The sequence below is a fragment of the Electrona antarctica genome (assembly GCF_951216825.1).
Source record: "Electrona antarctica genome assembly, contig: scaffold_25, whole genome shotgun sequence".
Classification (NCBI taxonomy): Eukaryota; Metazoa; Chordata; class Actinopteri; order Myctophiformes; family Myctophidae; genus Electrona; species Electrona antarctica.
The window spans coordinates 9877574-9892939 of NW_027637034.1; the positions used below are offsets into that span (position 1 = coordinate 9877574).

Here is a 15366-nt window from a genome sequence, read left to right on the forward strand (position 1 = left end):
AGGAGGGGAAACAGACAATGTCTGCAATGAATAAGAGCTGTTGTTGTGCTGTGTTCAAACTGGCAGCTACAAATTGTATTCAATGGAAGCCAATTAACTTGAAGAGACACAAAAAAAGCCTACAGGAAAAGGGTGTGCTTCTTAGATATTTACAAGCATTTTCCACGAAGATTACAGCTAAAGGGTTTTCTTCTGTGTGCTTCATAGATATTTTAAAGCTTTTGCCAGAGACGGTAAAGCCAAAAGGTCTCTAATTTAGGCTAAAAGAATAGCAAAATTGTCCCGGGGACTTATTCCATATGTAAAAGTATTGTCAGAAGTGGGATTTGAACCCACGCCTCCATTCGGAGAACAGAAGTCCCTTAACCTGGAAGGTTTGTCACCTTGAGTCTGGCACCTTAGACCACTCGGCCATCCTGACATCCATATAAGTTCCTGACCATTTGAGCTAATTCCCCTTGTGCTGACGGGAAGGTTGAGATCAGAGCTTGCCTGGCCATTTACCAGTGGCATTTGGCCTATGTCATGAAAAGTTTAACACTGAATATGGGATTCGTAGCCTCGTTGGCGCAGTAGGCAGCGCGTCAGTCTCATAATCTGAAGGTCGTGAGTTCAAACCTCACACGGGGCAGCAATTTTACACAGGAGGGGAAACAGACAATGGCTGCAATGACTGAGAGCTGCTGCTGTTGTTGTGCTGTGTTCACACTGGCAGCTACAAATTGTATTCAATGGAAGCCAATTAACTTGAAGATACACAAAAAAAGCCTACAGGAAAAGGGTGTGCTTCTTAGATATTTACACGCATTTTCCACGAAGATTACAGTTAAAGGGTTTTCTTCTGTGTGCTTCATAGATATTTTAAAGCTTTTGCCAGAGACGGTAAAGCCAAAAGGTCTCTAATTTAGGCTAAAAGAATAGCAAAATTGTCCCAGGGACTTGTTCCATATGTAAAAGTATTGTCAGAAGTGGGATTTGAACCCACACCTCCATTCAGAGACCAGAAGTCCCTTAACCTGGAAGGTTTGTCACCTTGAGTCTGGCGCCTTAGACCACTCGGCTATCCTGACATCCATATAATTTCCAGACCATTTGAGCTAATTCCCCTTGTGCTGACGGGAAGGTTGAGATCAGAGCTTGCCTGGCCATTTACCAGTGGCATTTGGCCTATGTCATGAAAAGTTTAATACTGTAATTAGTGTAATAGTGTAGTAATAACCCATGTTTGCTTGCATGAATATAGGATTTGTAGCCTCTTTGGCGCAGTAGGCAGCGCGTCAGTCTCATATTCTGAAGGTCGTTAGTTCGAGCTTCACACGGGGCAGCAGTTTTACACAGGAGGGGAAACAGACAATGCCTGCAATGACTAAGAGCTGCTGCTTTTGTTGTGCTGTGTTCACACTGGCAGCTACAAATTGTATTCAATGGAAGCCAATTAGCTCTTCGCTAAGTCCCACCCAAGCCCGTTGTTGGCCAATACCACGTTAGCGACGGTTACTAAGGTAGAAAACTGGTCACGCTTGCAATGCTGGTCAAAATGTTTAAGCAGTGTCAATAAATATATTTGCTGTACAGCATGTGTGGACCTCAGAAAGAGGGTTTGTTTTCTTACCTTGTTATGAGCAAACTAGTCCGTTCCATGAATTATTTCGCTCCGTTGTGCAGTTTAATAGTACATATTAGAAATAAAAATAGGCTCTCATTGACTTCCATTGTAACGGGGGAACAGCTCTCAAAGTCACTCTTTTAGAACACTAAGCTGATTCTGACCGTTTATGACATCAGGAAAACTCACTCACTTTTATTTTTAATAAAAAATGTCAACGTTGTCTTGTCTGTTTTTGTTTTGACTTCAGTGTTGCCACATTGTGTGAGAGAAATAAGCCAACCCACCTCCAAAAACAAGCCAACTCTTAAAGCCAAATCAAGAAAAACAAGCCAAAACAAACACAATAATATGACCATATATAATCATAATAAAAAGATTGTATGCATTTATCATTATAAATACTATGTAGGCCTATGTCTATGATAATTAATGTTTTGGTAATGTATTACATACACTAATTATTAGCCTTAAGCCAAAAGTAGCGGGAAATAAGCAGACCTGGCAACCCTGACAAGTTAGTGTGGAAAGAAGTTCCGGTTTGCCTACAAAACGATCTGATTGGTCCAAATCTGTACACACACTTCTGAAGTAGCCTCGGTCTCAGCCTTCCATCCAGGCCGTTGGATGTAAACAAATGTATTTGATCTCGTCCACTTGTCGCAAACACCATACACAATTTTGGACGCGTTTGAGGGAGACACTTTAGGAGAAATGTCTGGGACTGCAGCTGGGTGCTCAAACAGCATGGAGACTTGTTTACAAACGAGAGTTGGGAACACCAGAACCGCTTCACTGTATATCTCCAACCGAAATAGTTACTTTATAAATCTATCAAAAGACGAAAAGTTTTCCTGATGTCATAAACTGTCAGAATCAGCTTTTGTTGTGTTCGCTTATGTGCTAACTGACTGAATTTGAGAGCCAGGTATTTGACCAGCATGCAAGCGTGACCAGTTTTCTACCTTAGTAACCGTCGCTAACGTGGTATTGGCCAACAACGGGCTTGGGTGGGACTTAGCGAAGAGTGAATTAACTTGAAGATACACAAAAAGTAGCCTACAGGAAAGGGGTTTTCTTCTGTGTGCTTCTTAGATATTTACAAGCATTTTCCACAAAGAGTACAGTTAAAGGGTTTTCTTCTGTGTGCTTCATAGATATTTTAAAGCTTTTGCCAGAGACGGTAAAGCCAAAAGGTCTCGAATTTAGGCTAAAAGAATAGCAAAATTGTCCCGGGGACTTGTTCCATATGTAAAAGTATTGTCAGAAGTGCGATTTGAACCCACGCCTCCATTCGGAGACCAGAAGTCCCTTAACCTGGAAGGTTTGTCACCTTGAGTCTGGCGCCTTAGACCACTCGGCCATCCTGACATCCATATAAGTTCCTGACCATTTGAGCTAATTCCCCTTGTGCTGACGGGAAGGTTGAGATCAGAGCTTGCCTGGCCATTTACCAGTGGCATTTGGCCTATGTCATGAAAAGTTTAACACTGAATATGGGATTCGTAGCCTCGTTGGCGCAGTAGGCAGTGCGTCAGTCTCATAATCTGAAGGTCGTGAGTTCGAGCCTCACACGGGGCAGCAATTTTACACAGGACGGGAAACAGACAATGGCTGCAATGACTGAGAGCTGCTGCTGTTGTTGTGCTGTGTTCACACTGGCAGCTACAAATTGTATTCAATGGAAGCCAATTAACTTGAAGATACACAAAAAAAGCCTACAGGAAAAGGGTGTGCTTCTTAGATATTTACAAGCATTTTCCACGAAGATTACAGTTAAAGGGTTTTCTTCTGTGTGCTTCATAGATATTGTAAAGCTTTTGCCAGAGACGGTAAAGCCAAAAGGTGTCTAATTTAGGCTAAAAGAATAGCAAAATTGTCCCAGGGACTTGTTCCATATGTAAAAGTATTGTCAGAAGTGGGATTTGAACTCACACCTCCATTCAGAGACCAGAAGTCCCTTAACCTGGAAGGTTTGTCACCTTGAGTCTGGCGCCTTAGACCACTCGGCTATCCTGACATCCATATAATTTCCAGACCATTTGAGCTAATTCCCCTTGTGCTGACGGGAAGGTTGAGATCAGAGCTTGCCTGGCCATTTACCAGTGGCATTTGGCCTATGTCATGAAAAGTTTAATACTGTAATTAGTGTAATAGTGTAGTAATAACCCATGTTTGCTTGCATGAATATGGGATTTGTAGCCTCTTTGGCGCAGTAGGCAGCGCGTCAGTCTCATAATCTGAAGGTCGTGAGTTCGAGCCTCACACGGGGCAGCAGTTTTACACAGGAGGGGAAACAGACTATGGCTGCAATGACTAAGAGCTGCTGCTGTTGTTGTGCTGTGTTCACACTGGCAGCTACAAATTGTATTCAATGGAAGCCAATTAACTTGAAGATACACAAAAAAAGCCTACAGGAAAAGGGGGTGCTTCTTAGATATTTACAAGCATTTTCCACGAAGATTACAGTTAAAGGGTTTTCTTCTGTGTGCTTCATAGATATTTTAAAGCTTTTGCCAGAGACGGTAAAGCCAAAAGGTCTCTAATTTAGGCTAAAAGAATAGCAAAATTGTCCCGGGGACTTGTTCCATATGTAAAAGTATTGTCAGAAGTGGGATTTGAACCTACAACTCCATTCGGAGACCAGAAGTCCCTTAACCTGGAAGGTTTGTCACCTTGAGTGTGGCGCCTTAGACCACTCGGCCATCCTGACATCCATATAAGTTCCTGACCATTTGAGCTAATTCCCCTTGTGCTGACGGGAAGGTTGAGATCAGAGCTTGCCTGGCCATTTACCAGTGGCATTTGGCCTATGTCATGAAAAGTTTAATACTGAATATGGGATTTGTAGCCTCGTTGGCGCAGTAGGCAGCGCGTCAGTCTCATAACCTGAAGGTTGTGAGTTCGAGCCTCACACGGGGCAGCAGTTTTACACAGGAGGGGAAACAGACAATGTCTGCAATGAATAAGAGCTGTTGTTGTGCTGTGTTCAAACTGGCAGCTACAAATTGTATTCAATGGAAGCCAATTAACTTGAAGAGACACAAAAAAAGCCTACAGGAAAAGGGTGTGCTTCTTAGATATTTACAAGCATTTTCCACGAAGATTACAGTTAAAGGGTTTTCTTCTGTGTGCTTCATAGATATTTTAAAGCTTTTGCCAGAGACGGTAAAGCCAAAAGGTCTCTAATTTAGGCTGAAAGAATAGCAAAATTGTCCCGGGGACTTGTTCCATATGTAAAAGTATTGTCAGAAGTGGGATTTGAACCCACGCCTCCATTCGGAGAACAGAAGTCCCTTAACCTGGAAGGTTTGTCACCTTGAGTCTGGCACCTTAGACCACTCGGCCATCCTGACATCCATATAAGTTCCTGACCATTTGAGCTAATTCCCCTTGTGCTGACGGGAAGGTTGAGATCAGAGCTTGCCTGGCAATTTACCAGTGGCATTTGGCCTATGTCATGAAAAGTTTAACACTGAATATGGGATTCGTAGCCTCGTTGGCGCAGTAGGCAGCGCGTCAGTCTCATAATCTGAAGGTCGTGAGTTCAAACCTCACACGGGGCAGCAATTTTACACAGGAGGGGAAACAGACAATGGCTGCAATGACTGAGAGCTGCTGCTGTTGTTGTGCTGTGTTCACACTGGCAGCTACAAATTGTATTCAATGGAAGCCAATTAACTTGAAGATACACAAAAAAAGCCTACAGGAAAAGGGTGTGCTTCTTAGATATTTACAAGCATTTTCCACGAAGATTACAGTTAAAGGGTTTTCTTCTGTGTGCTTCATAGATATTTTAAAGCTTTTGCCAGAGACGGTAAAGCCAAAAGGTCTCTAATTTAGGCTAAAAGAATAGCAAAATTGTCCCAGGGACTTGTTCCATATGTAAAAGTATTGTCAGAAGTGGGATTTGAACCCACACCTCCATTCAGAGACCAGAAGTCCCTTAACCTGGAAGGTTTGTCACCTTGAGTCTGGCGCCTTAGACCACTCGGCTATCCTGACATCCATATAATTTCCAGACCATTTGAGCTAATTCCCCTTGTGCTGACGGGAAGGTTGAGATCAGAGCTTGCCTGGCCATTTACCAGTGGCATTTGGCCTATGTCATGAAAAGTTTAATACTGTAATTAGTGTAATAGTGTAGTAATAACCCATGTTTGCTTGCATGAATATGGGATTTGTAGCCTCTTTGGCGCAGTAGGCAGCGCGTCAGTCTCATATTCTGAAGGTCGTTAATTCGAGCTTCACACGGGGCAGCAGTTTTACACAGGAGGGGAAACAGACAATGCCTGCAATGACTAAGAGCTGCTGCTTTTGTTGTGCTGTGTTCACACTGGCAGCTACAAATTGTATTCAATGGAAGCCAATTAACTTGAAGATACACAAAAAGTAGCCTACAGGAAAGGGGTTTTCTTCTGTGTGCTTCTTAGATATTTACAAGCATTTTCCACAAAGAGTACAGTTAAAGGGTTTTCTTCTGTGTGCTTCATAGATATTTTAAAGCTTTTGCCAGAGACGGTAAAGCCAAAAGGTCTCGAATTTAGGCTAAAAGAATAGCAAAATTGTCCCGGGGACTTGTTCCATATGTAAAAGTATTGTCAGAAGTGCGATTTGAACCCACGCCTCCATTCGGAGACCAGAAGTCCCTTAACCTGGAAGGTTTGTCACCTTGAGTCTGGCGCCTTAGACCACTCGGCCATCCTGACATCCATATAAGTTCCTGACCATTTGAGCTAATTCCCCTTGTGCTGACGGGAAGGTTGAGATCAGAGCTTGCCTGGCCATTTACCAGTGGCATTTGGCCTATGTCATGAAAAGTTTAACACTGAATATGGGATTCGTAGCCTCGTTGGCGCAGTAGGCAGTGCGTCAGTCTCATAATCTGAAGGTCGTGAGTTCGAGCCTCACACGGGGCAGCAATTTTACACAGGACGGGAAACAGACAATGGCTGCAATGACTGAGAGCTGCTGCTGTTGTTGTGCTGTGTTCACACTGGCAGCTACAAATTGTATTCAATGGAAGCCAATTAACTTGAAGATACACAAAAAAAGCCTACAGGAAAAGGGTGTGCTTCTTAGATATTTACAAGCATTTTCCACGAAGATTACAGTTAAAGGGTTTTCTTCTGTGTGCTTCATAGATATTGTAAAGCTTTTGCCAGAGACGGTAAAGCCAAAAGGTCTCTAATTTAGGCTAAAAGAATAGCAAAATTGTCCCAGGGACTTGTTCCATATGTAAAAGTATTGTCAGAAGTGGGATTTGAACCCACACCTCCATTCAGAGACCAGAAGTCCCTTAACCTGGAAGGTTTGTCACCTTGAGTCTGGCGCCTTAGACCACTCGGCTATCCTGACATCCATATAATTTCCAGACCATTTGAGCTAATTCCCCTTGTGCTGACGGGAAGGTTGAGATCAGAGCTTGCCTGGCCATTTACCAGTGGCATTTGGCCTATGTCATGAAAAGTTTAATACTGTAATTAGTGTAATAGTGTAGTATTAACCCATGTTTGCTTGCATGACTATGGGAATAGTAGCCTCGTTGGCGCAGTAGGCAGCGCATCAGTCTCATAATCTGAAGGTCGTGAGTTCGAGCCTCACACGGGGCAGCAGTTTTACACAGGAGGGGAAACAGACAATGGCTGCAATGACTAAGAGCTGCTGCTGTTGTTGTGCTGTGTTCACACTGGCAGCTAGACCTTAGCGCCTTAGACCACTCGGCCATCCTGACATCCATATAAATTGGTTTAGGGTGTATTTTAAGTCTGGACATTGTAGAGAAGCGTGTACCACACTGATCACAGCCGTGACGTTTTTTCTAGAACAGGGATGCCAGACTGATGATGCAACACTGATTTGACAATGGAAGACAATGGAATAAACGAACGTGTCACTATAGTGTCATTTTTAATTATATAGCCTACTAAGAAAAAACAAAAACAATTTTTGACAAATAATAAAATATAATCTAAATGTAACCTACAGCAAATCTACAGGTCAAATTACAGAGAAACAAATAAGATTGAGAATAAAATGAATATTGAGACACACAGATTTCTGCCTACTTTCTCTGAAAATAATTGACTCAGTGAATGAGAAATAGTACAAAAACAGTATGTTAAGTTTACTTGCAATTAATCAACAAATCAACTTGTTATTATATTAACATTCTTAATAAACAATTATACAAATTATAAAATAAAATATACCACAATGCTCATCATGCTACACTTGGTTAGTGGACTTGCTGATGTTTCTCACCCGCTCCAATGAAGCTATATAAAACACTTAACAGATTTATATTTCATATGTGCGTTCATGACATGAACTAATATAACTCTTTCCACACTGACCAGAAGGGAACAGATTCAATTCAGTGTTTACAACCTGGAAATTAAAACATTATTTGAATTTCAAAATGCTTTTCCACACACATCAGAATGATTAGGGTTTCTCTCCAGTGTGAATTATCTGGTGGCGTTTAAGGTTGGCCATTCTAGAGAAGTGTTGTCCACACAGATCACATCCATAGGCTTTCTCTCCAGTGTGTATTCGCTGATGGCTTTTAAGGCTGTCAATTCGAGAGAAGTGTTGTCCACACTGATCACAACCATATGCTTTCTCTCCAGTGTGAACTTTCTGGTGTGTTCTAAGGTTGTTTATTTGAGAGAAGTGCTGTCCACACGCATCACATCCGTAGGGTTTCTCTCCAGTGTGAATTCTCTGGTGGATTTTAAGGTTGTTCATTTGAGAGAAGTGTTGTCCACACTGATCACATCCATAGGGTTTCTCTCCAGTGTGAATTCTCTGGTGTTTTTTAAGGCTTGACATTTGAGAGAAGTGCTGTCCACACTCATCACAACCATAGGCTTTCTCTCCAGTGTGAATTCTCTGGTGGATTTTAAGGTTGTTCATTTGAGAGAAGTGTTGTCCACACTGATCACATCCATATGGTTTCTCTCCAGTGTGAATTCTCTGGTGGCTTTTAAGGTATGCCATTTGAGAGAAGTGTTGTCCACACTGGTCACATCCATAGGGTTTCTCTCCAGTGTGAATTTTCTGGTGATTTTTAAGGCTTGACATTTGAGAGAAGTGCTGTCCACACTCATCACAACCATAGGCTTTCTCTCCAGTGTGAACTTTCTGGTGTGTTTTAAGGTTGTTCATTTGAGAGAAGTATTGTCCACACTGATCACAACCATAGGGTTTCTCTCCAGTGTGAATTCTCTGGTGCATTTTTAGCTTGGACATTGTAGGGAAGCGTTTTCCACACTGATCACAGCAGTGGCATTTTTGTTTAGTTAAGCTTCTTTGTTCTTTCTCCTCTGGTAGAACAGGGGAGCTTGACTGATGATGCAACACTGAATTGGAAACAAAAATAATGAAAACATTGTATAGAGGCACATGGACATAACATTGCACACATTAATTAGAGGTTAGTGTGCACAATTAACATAGTTTTCCCTCCAAATCCCTCTTGGCACTACATCATGGCACAAATGGTATGTATACAACAGATGATTATTGTCTCACTTTGTTTAAAGTGTTCTAGGGTTAGTGTTCTAGTTTTAAGAAGGCTGTTAGAACTGTTATAAACACATTACATGTGCATCAGCATGCTCATTCTAGATTCATAGGATGGTGATGAAACACATGTTGATTAATTGAAACAGGTTTTATTTTAAGTCAATGCTAACATTAAAACAAAACAAATAAACATGACTAGTTAAAAGAAAGCATCCTTACAAAATGCTGTATATCCATATATACACGGTAAGTAACTTACATAGGTCTTGGTGATCATCCTGTTGAGCAGAATTGTTCCTTGTGAGTTTGAGAGAGTTCATCTTCACCTGAAGTCTGGAGTCCACAGTTAGATCTGATCTGAAATGATTGCTATCCTTGAGGAGATGTGGATAACTGACAAGTACAAGCTCTTCTTATACTAGAGAGCCTGCATTGGAACCAAATGCTTGGGATTGATTGGCCAAATAGGAGAACAATAGAACCATCTCTCCACAACGTAACAAATTGCTGCATGTGATCCACCCCTCTCTCCTCCCCCAGGTCATGCTCTATGCAACATTCTAGAAATGAACTGCTAACTGTGAGATTGCTTTGTAAGCTTCATATTTAATTAATCTAAATCCAAAACAAAATGATACATTGATGTATGGACATAAGTACATCATAATAAGTCCATCTGCACATGAGTAAAGTCGAAGCATGATTTGGCATACATTAAAAATACACTGTTAGGTTCAAAGCATATAGGCCTACATAGAAACATGATTATTATACTAATTATTTGTTTATGAAATATCAGCAATGAAACACAAATATGAAACCATAATGATGAACAAAAACAAAAGAACAAAAAGAACAATTATGGTGCAGAAGAGAAAGGAAGAGGAAAAACTCAAAGTCTGTGGGAAACAGAACTTAAAATAAATAAGAGTGACATCTTAAGGTTTGCCATTTGAGAGAAGTGTTGAAATAGGGTAGGGTTGTTGTTTCTCTCTGGTGTTAATTGTCTGGTGTGTTTTAAGGAAACCTAGTGAACCCCCTTTAGCAGTCAGCTGCACCATTCAGCTCTATTGGACTCAGTTAACACATGTGTGGGGGAGATCAATAAACAGGAAATAGCTCAATAACTCAAATGAAACAATAATGATAAAATCAAGATAAACAAAGCAGCAGTGGCTATATCTAAAGGAGGGATATAAACCAACCATTTAGTACACTGTACACAATACAACGCATCTCATCAAGTTCATGTTGTGTTTGTATACCTTAATTATCTGTGCTCACACATTCCTCTCCTGCCCATGAAAGAGTTCGGGCCCAGGGCACATGAATTAACATCATTCTGAATGGTAACATATAGTTTAGATTACATAATAAACATTCTTAAAACTACATTAATGAGACATGTTACTCACCTTGGCACTAAAATAAATAAAACAGTGGCAGACCCAGGTCTCAAGACCTATGGCCAGGCCAGCATTCAGCAAACTCTTGTTTGGAAGGTGACAGGGCATTTAAATAGTCATGCACCTGATTCCTGATGAGGAAGTGAACAATAAGCTGCCCCTATGGTGGCCTCTGAGGATCAATAGTAGGCCTACCAACTGGCTACATATGTAAGAAACAACCTTTCACCAAATCAGCTTGACTGTTCCCTGTTTCCCTTTTATGTATCCTCTCCTCTTTTAAATAATTTTGCCTTCATGTTTTGCTGAGACAGAGATCAGGAAGATTATGTGGAAAATGAGTAGAGAAGAATTGTGGCATTTTATCGTGAACATTAGTGATATGAACCAATGATATGAAGGTATGTTGAAAAGTGGTGAAGTGGTCCTTTAAGCAAAGCCAGTCTTGCAGTGTGGCAAACGTTCTAACTATTCTGCATGAACTGTTGTGATTTAGATTTGCATTACATTTAAAATCCCAACAACTATTAATGTCCTTGCATGAAAGAGTCTCTCTCATCTCTCATCTCACTCTTGTTATTCAAGCAGAACCATTAGATAGATTGGACAATCAGGTCCTTATGTAAACTTAATTTGCACATGATTGCTCCAAATTAGTTCAGCTTTGTTTCAATTTAAGAAAAGGCGGCAAGTTGTTTCAACTTGTTTGTGATAGTGTTCATAACAGTGTCTTAATTTATCTTGTAAAACTGTTATGTGCTCCTACATTACAAGGTGTGTTATTGCCTTACAAAGGGTATTTCATGTTATTGACTGAAATTACCACACATAGTACTCAAAAGCTCAAAAAACACATTTTGACTTTGAATGTTTGTCTTTATTTGTGACTGCACAACCTGTTTGCTGAGTACCAGGTTTGTATTGGGCCTAATTGTTATCTGTAGAAATGTGTGTGTGTGTGTGTGTGTGTGTGTGTGTGTGTGTGTGTGTGTGTGTGTGTGTGTGTGTGTGTGTGTGTGTGTGTGTAATGAATTGTAATTATGTTTCTCTGTCTTTTTATAGTAAAAACCATAACGTGAAGCCTCAACTCCTTGCTTATAACCCAAATGCTCATGTGTGCAATGGAACAATAAAGGCTTTGATGGTCAGAGCATATTCTATAGAAAACTTCATTATTATCCTAATGTATATAGCAAATATCTGCAAGGCAGTTTGATGTGCTTTGCACAAATCAGGAAACACAAATATAACATCATAATGATGAACTAAAACAAGTTAAAATAAGTACAATTACAGTACAGAAGAGAAAGGAAGAGGGAACCTCATTCAAAGGCAGAGGGATTCAAATCATATTTTATTGTGATAAAAAACTAAAGTGGGGCAGCATATCGGCTGTTTTCTGTGAGTTTGTTCCAGATATGTGGTGCATACAAACTAAATGCTGCTGCTTTATAATAATCTTTTAAAACCGTAAAGGAGTTTTTTGCTTAACTTCTACCAGACACTCTCCTTTGGGACTCGTACTGGAGACTCTGCTTTTCATCATATTATTACAAAACGGTACATGTTTAAATTCCCACATTTTGAATAGCCTATATTGGTACTTATCCATTTAGCTTAAACGTCCTAGGCCTACTGTATCATGTGATGTTTGACTAATAAATGAGTCAATCAAACAACATGAGCATATGCATGACACTGACTCAATTAGAAAATACAAGATACAAGACAAGACAACTTTAAAGGCCAGTTTAACAGTGTTTCATGTACATACTCTAGCATGATACAATTCTGATCCATGCTGTCTTGATCCCCATCAACATAACAGTAGTAAGACCTTGTATTCACTGTTCAGTTTAATTTTTATTGATTGTTTCCTCTAAATACGTTTCCTTTAAATACGTTTTTTGACTTCATGTTTTGCGTTAGTTATACTAGACCCTAGGCCCTTTAAAAGCTAGTGTTGCAGTGTCCTTTGGAGCGAATTGTTGTCCAGACTGATCACATCCATAGGCTTTCTCTCCAGTGTGAATTATCTGGTGGATTTTGAGGTCAGACCTAACAGAGAAGTGTTGTCCACACTGATCAGATCCATAGGGTTTCTCTCCATTGTGAATTATCTGGTGTATTTTAAGTCTGGACATTGTAGAGAAGCGACGTTTTTTCTAGAACAGGGATGCCAGACTGATGATGCAACACTGATTTGACAATGGAAGACAATGAAACGAACGTGTCACTATAGTGTCATTTTTAATGATATAGCCTACTAAGAAAAGTAACAACAAAAACAATTTTGGACAAATAATAAAATATAATCTAAATGTAACCTACAGCAAATCTACAGGTCAAATTACAGAGAAACAAATAAGATTAAGAATAAAATGAATATTGAGACACACAGATTTCTGCCTGCAGCTAAATGTAAGTGGTTATGCTCCGCAAAGACAATGCAGCATAACAGAAGGATGACAATAATACACATGGTAAGGTCAGACATAATGAAGCAGTAATACAGAGTCTAGATAGAAATATATGTAGTGGGCAATCGGCACAATGGCAGAACACAGTACATTTGGTACATTTGGTCTACAGGCTACAAGACATCATCCTGTTCTTTCCTATACTTTCTCTGAAAATAATTGACTCAGTGAATGAGAAATAGTACAAAAACAGTATGTTAAGTTTACTTGCAATTAATCAACAAATCAACTTGTTATTATATTACCATTCTTAATAAACAATTGCTTAAAATATACCATAATGCTCATCATGCTACACTTGGTTAGTGGATTTGCTGATGTTTCTCACCCGCTCCAATGAAGCTAAATAAAACACTTAACAGATTTATATTTCATATGTGCGTTCATGACATGAACTAAAATAACTCTTTCCACACTGACCAGAAGGGAACAGATTAAATTCAGTGTTTACAACCTGGAAATTAAAACATTATTTGAATTTCAAAATGCTTTTCCACACACATCAGAATGATTAGGGTTTCTCTCCGGTGTGAATTATCTGGTGGCGTTTAAGGTTGGCCATTCTAGAGAAGTGTTGTCCACACTGATCACATCCATAGGGTTTCTCTCCAGTGTGAACTTTCTGGTGTTGTATAAGGCTGTCCAATCGAGAGAAGTGTTGTCCACACTGATCACATCCATAGGATTTCTCTCCAGTGTGAATTCTCTGGTGGATTTTAAGGCTGTTCATGTGAGAGAAGTGTTGGCCACACTGATCACATCCATAGGGTTTCTCTCCAGTGTGAACTTTCTGGTGTGTTTTAAGGTGTGCCATTTGAGAGAAGTGTTGTCCACACTGATCACATCCATAGGGTTTCTCTCCAGTGTGAATTCTCTGGTGTGTTTTAAGGCTTGACATACCAGAGAAGTGTTGTCCACACTGATCACATCCATAGGGTTTCTCTCCAGTGTGAACTTTCTGGTGTTGTATAAGGCTGTCCAATCGAGAGAAGTGTTGTCCACACTGATCACATCCATAGGATTTCTCTCCAGTGTGAATTCTCTGGTGGATTTTAAGGCTGTTCATGTGAGAGAAGTGTTGTCCACACTGATCACATCCATAGGGTTTCTCTCCAGTGTGAATTCTCTGGTGTATTTTAAGTTTGGACATCGTAGGGAACCGTTTACCACACTGATCACAGCAGTGGCATTTTTGTTTAGTCAAGCTTCTTTGTTCTTTCTCCTCTGGTAGAACAGGGGAGCCTAACTGATGATGCAACACTGAATTGGAAACAAAAATAAGGGACACATTGTTTAGAGGAACATTGACTTAACATTGCACAAATTAATTAGAGGTTTGTTTGTACAATTAATTGTTTTCCCTCCAAATCTTTCTTGGCACTACCTAATGGCACAAATGATATGTATACAACAGATGAGTATTGTCTCACTGTGTTAAAGGTTTTCTAGGCTTAGTGTTCTAGGTTTAAGAAGGCTGTTATAAACACATTACATGTACATCAGCATGCTACTTCTAGTTTAATGGGATGGTGATGAAACAGATGTTGATTAATTAAGTACATTTAAAGAATAATATAATAACAGGTTTTACTTTAAGTCAATGTTAACATTAAAACAAAACAAATACACATGACTATATAAAAACATCCTTACAAAATGCTGTATATCCATATATACACGGTAAGTAACTTACATAGGTCTTGGTGATCATCCTGTTGAGCAGAATTGTTCCTTGTGGGTTTGAGATAGTTCATCTTCACCTGAAGTCTGGAGTCCACAGTCAGATCTGATCTGAAATGATTGCTATCCTGGAGGAGTTGTGTAGAACTGACAACTACAAACTCTTCTTATACTAGAGAGCCTGCATTGTGAACCAAATGCTTGGGATTGATTGGCCAAATAGGAGAACAATAGAACCATCTCTCCACCAACCTAACAAACTGCTGCATGTGCGCAAAGGAGAGAGGGGTGCTCTCTCCTCCCCCAGGTCATGCTCTATGCAACATTCTAGAAAATAACTCCTGCTCCAACACCAGAGGCGATGTTGCACACAGTGGATGGTAAGTAAAAACAAGATTATGCATAATTTCTCTGTCAAAGGTTTCCTGATTATGTCATTTTAACCTGTGATGTGGCAATACATGTTTCCCCACCTTGTCCAGCACATGTTAGAGGAATGCAGGCCTACCCTGCACGATCTACTTCAGCATCACGCAGGCACACAACTTCAAGTGCATCTCTCGGTGCACCTCCCGGTGTGATGTTTACATACACACACACACCTTCTGCTGTCTCGCACAGAGACATTTGACTGCAGTCCCAACAAGGCTGGAGAAAGACCACC

At 40.2% G+C, this 15366-nt stretch overlaps 1 long non-coding RNA gene across 2 annotated transcripts; it reads right to left on the bottom strand.

Annotated features, from left to right (window-relative positions):
• Positions 1–8378: 8378 nt before the first annotated feature.
• Positions 8379–10614, bottom strand: LOC306919334. 2 transcript variants are annotated; one of them, XR_013789520.1, is made up of 3 exons: positions 10552–10614; positions 9396–9488; positions 8379–8970 (listed from the first exon to the last, which is right to left on the bottom strand). It is a non-coding gene; the product is annotated as an uncharacterized lncRNA (long non-coding RNA). The 2 variants fall into 2 exon arrangements; XR_013789521.1 differs by having other exon boundaries at positions 9396–9493.
• Positions 10615–15366: the final 4752 nt, after the last annotated feature.